The sequence below is a fragment of the Triticum dicoccoides genome, chromosome 6A, assembly GCF_002162155.2.
Source record: "Triticum dicoccoides isolate Atlit2015 ecotype Zavitan chromosome 6A, WEW_v2.0, whole genome shotgun sequence".
Classification (NCBI taxonomy): domain Eukaryota; kingdom Viridiplantae; phylum Streptophyta; class Magnoliopsida; order Poales; family Poaceae; genus Triticum; species Triticum dicoccoides.
In genome coordinates this window covers 627,022,418-627,026,946 of record NC_041390.1, presented here as the reverse complement: position 1 = coordinate 627,026,946, position 4,529 = coordinate 627,022,418, and the positions used below count along the sequence as shown (strand labels likewise).

The 4,529-nt window shown below is 39.5% G+C and overlaps 1 pseudogene; it reads right to left on the bottom strand.

Moving 5' to 3' along the window:
* LOC119316180 overlaps positions 1 to 3,053 on the bottom strand; it is a 4,940-nt pseudogene extending 1,887 nt beyond the window's left edge.
* Between the last annotated feature and the right edge of the window lie 1,476 nt (positions 3,054 to 4,529).

The window sequence follows — 4,529 nt, the reverse complement described above, 5'->3', positions numbered from 1 at the left end:
GGGGGGGGGGGTCTGTACTTGCAAACGAGGACAATCACACATAATGAGTTTCCTCAGACTGGGCAACCATGACTTATGCTCAATTTCGTAGTTACGACCTTCTTGGAATAGATCGAACACCTCAAGTACAAGGCATCTCCAGATCTCCAAATCCTTAAACTAGGCTTCATACCCCCCACGGTAATGCATGAACATCATCTAAAGTCAGCTCCTCCAATGACGGAACCAATGCTTCGCTTACTCTCCGCATATTACTCAACTTCAACCTTTTAAGAAACTGGAGCATTTCAAGAGATGGAAGTATTCTCCATGCTCCGCAATCCTCTAGATGAACCGTATGCAATGACATACAGAAAGCAGCATCCAATACTTGAAGATGAAAAAACTTGCTCATGACATGAGGTAAAGCCTTCTGCTCAGTATGACCATCCTGAATTTTTAGATACCGAAGATGTGTAGGATTTGCCAAGCTACACAGAAAGGAATTAAAATCAGGAGATGTCGCAGACATTTGTAGCAGACGTAGATTATGTGCTTTTTCAAATACATCTTGGAATGCTTTGAAGAAAAAGGAATCATATTCCCCAATTAAGACCAATGTTCTCAGTTTTCTCACTGATGCGACTATATTTTGCAAGAGAAATTCAAACTTCTCATTACGAGGTATGTTCCCAGTCTGGTCATTCCTCTGATATACAGAATTGGTTACTATAGACAAATGCATGGTGTACAGTTGGCAAAGTTGGCAAAATTCCACTGCACTGCAAACCATCGAAGGCTGCATACTCAGTTCTTGAAACTAGCCTTGCAAAATCATACATCAGGCTACACATAGTATAGCAAGTTTGACTTTCAACCTCCTAAAACAAGCCCAGGTTCACCAAGTAAGTCAGATAGTACCGTCCCATCTCCTGCAAACTATTACTTGAATGATCACTCTTCACAAACCCCTGTGAAATCCAAAGATGAACTAGCTCCTCGGCATGAAATTCATAACCGTAGGGGAATATGGAACAATATGAGCAACATTGTTGCACAAGGTAGGGCAACTCATCATAGGAAAGCTTCAAAGAAGACATGATGCCACCGGGGTGTTGCAGGGATTTCCAACCTCCGGTCTTCAGAATGTTGCTCCAGTGATCCACAGTAAGATGTTCTTTTAATAGTGCCCCAGCGGTTTGTGCTGCTAATGGGTTCCCTTTTAACTTTTTTTGCTATTTCATGTCCTAAGTCATTTAGACTTTCTTGCTCTTTGTAATTCTGATCACCAAATGCACATGCTTTAAACAATAGCCAGAAATCATCATTTTTCAAACTATGTAAGTTAATTGGTCCAGTTGTGCCCCTCCTTTTGGCAATAGACGGTTTTCGAGTTGTCAGAATTATCATATTGCCAGCTGCACCATTAGAATTGAAAGGAGCCAACAATTTGTTCCATCGGCTGTCATCCATGGCTTCCCAGACATCATCTAAAATAAGTAGAACCCGCTTTGATTTAAAATGGCCCTTCAAGACCTCCTGAAGCTTGGGAAAGCTGCATAGGCCATCATGTGTTTCGTGTGAGACATAATCTAACATATCTCTTGTGAGTCTCATTTCATCAAAGTTGTTAGACACCCAAATCCATATCTTGTGATCAAACTGTCTTTCCAAAGCTGGATCATTGTATACAAGCTGAGCGAGAGATGTCTTCCCAACTCCTCCTATGCCTACAATTGGCAGAACAGTTACACCTTGAGTTGATTTGTGTTCTTCTATCGACTTTTTGATGGATCTCTTCTCTACAGCTCTCCCATAGACTTTCCCTTGAACAAGACCTGATGTTCTTCGGCATGCAACTGAGATTGTAATATGACAGTGATTAGAACTTGCACCACCAGAGTCTGGCCCAAGTATCTTGAGAAGCCCTGTGATAGCATCTCGCCTGCCTTGCAGCTGACTAGTGATGTCTTGTATCCTTTCGGGAAATGTGTCCTTGTTCCAACTGTTTTGGTTAGCTGCGGCGACGTTTGTTGACTCCTGAGTGGTTCTCATCCTTTTTCTGCTGGACAAATTACCAGTTGCAACATGCGTAGGAATCGTAGTAGCATCAGCAGTGCTGCAATGAGAAACACATCATGGATTGGCAATGAGAACCTTAATATGCTCTTAAGCAGATGCGTATTAAAAAAGACTCGTAAAAGTGTGCCGGTGCGATGCAGAAAAAAAAATCTAGGTACCTTGAAGAAGGGTCAGTTGGTCCACGTTTCTTGGTGCAACTTTTGCTCTTGAGATGATTGCGCAAAACTGATGTCCCATTTCTGGTATCGCACATAAGCTCCTTTTGACAGCGCTTGCATCTTGCTTTGGCAGGCCGTTCCTTTTCGTCAGAGTCTATGATGTCAAAGTGAACCCATTCCTTGGACCGTAACCTGCCATTGCTGCTACTCTGTACATCATCAGCATTTTCTCTGGAAGTCTCAACAGTTTGCAGCGGTCCATGTCCATCCGTTTGGAGCAGTGTCTCTAAGGCAGGCAGAAGAGAAAGTGGACCAGATATTCAGCATAGTCGTGCCTGACGTAAATAAAAAGAAGAACAGGGAACTGCCAATTAGCAAGCAATTCAGCAGATACCAAAATTACCAGGTTGGAGCTCCTGCTGCTGGAGCCTGTAACAGTCGAGCTCGTCGACCACATCGTCCGCGTCGTAGAGCAGCTCCTTGACGGCTGCGAGGGATCGGGCCAGCGGCTTGTTCCCGGCCGCCCTCCCCTGCACAGCAGAAATCACCATCTCCACCGCCTCGACCTCGGCCTTGAGCTTCCCGATGTCGTTGCCGAGGCCAGCTTGCCGCCGGCTGGGAGGTTTGCAAGGATGGTGTCGGCAAGCCACCCAATCGCGGCCTGCTACTCCCTCCTTCCCGGGAAAGTACACATTGTTGGGTGACCTCGCTAATTGGAGAGTAGTGTTCCTTGCACAGGTCATTCCCATCTCTTGTTGGGCGACGTTTGTTTTATCTCTTGAATAATGTATCCAAATTACGAACCATTTTCATCATTACATTTCTCGTCGACATCCTTGAAGCTACATCATGTGTTAACACAGAATTTGATGAACTTTTGTTTAGTGGAAAAACCAAAAACCAAAAAAACAGAATAAAAAAAATCATAAAATCATAAACTAAATAAAGAGAGATAGAAACCGGAAAAAATGGAACCCAGAAGCACAATTGTGTTTTCCACTTTTTCCTGGGAAGCAGGCCTGCGTTTTCACTTTTCGGGAACCATAGTTGTGCTTCTCGCGGAAACACAAGCTGTGCTTTTCCCTTTTTTTTGAAAGCACAGTTGTATTTTCCCTCTTCAGAAAGCATAACTATGCTTCTCGTGAAAGCATGGACTGTACTTCTCACAAAAGGACAATTATGCTTTGTGTTTCTTGAAAAAAAAACAATAAAGATTTTCCACCAAAACCTAGGGAAACCTAGCAACAGCCGAAAAAACAAACAAAACTAGAAAATGTTGCAAAAAAAAATCCAAAGATGCACCAGCACGCGGCACATGCCGATAACTGGGCGCACCAAGTGGCACGCTCCCAGGCCGCCAAAAGTGACGGTTGAGTTCCCCAAAAAGGGCACCCTCTAATTAGTTGGTTTTCTTTGTTTATTCCAGGGTTTTACTTTTTTTCATTTCTTTTCCGTTTTCTTTATTTTTTTCGTTGTTTCTTCACAGTTTTTTCTTTGCTTTTCATCGGTTTTGTTACTTTTTCTATATTTTTACTTGTTTATTTACTTGGTTTTCATTGGTTTTATCTTTTATTTCTTTGGTTTTTATTTATTTATTTCTTGGTTTTCATCTGTTTTCTTTGTTCTTTTTGCTTTTTGCAATTGTTTCTTTGGTTTTTGCTTTTCTTTTTCTTTGGTTTATTTATTTCTTTGGTTTATTTTCATTTTTTTGGTTTTCTTTGTTTCTTCTGGTTCCATTCTACAACTTTTGTATATGTCAACAACATTTTTCTAATACGCATTTAACATCCTTTCAATACAAATTTATTATTATTTTGATACATGCTCAACAGTTTTTTTTTCAATACACACTTTTAACAATTTTAAAATATAAAGATTAACATTTTGTGAATACTTGGTCTACATTTTTCCTATACACGCTTTTAAACTTTCCTTAAATGCTTGATTAAATTTTTTCAAATACAATATTAAAATTTTCTAATACATGGTCAATATGTTTTCTATGCACATTTAACGTTTTTTGAGTGCTTTATTAATATTTTCTAAATGCAATATTAACATTTTTTAACACATGGTCAACATTTTTTCCGAACACATTTAACATTTTTCAAATGCTTTTTGAGCATTTGTTAAAATGCTTGAATAACATTTTTATATACATGATAAAAATTAATTCATTATTTTTAATACATTGTCAATATTTTATCTATGCACATTTTAAAAAATTAAATACTTATTGAACAATTTTCAAATTCTTGATTAACCTTTTTCTATACAAGGTTAATTTTTTTTCATCATTTTATTAATACA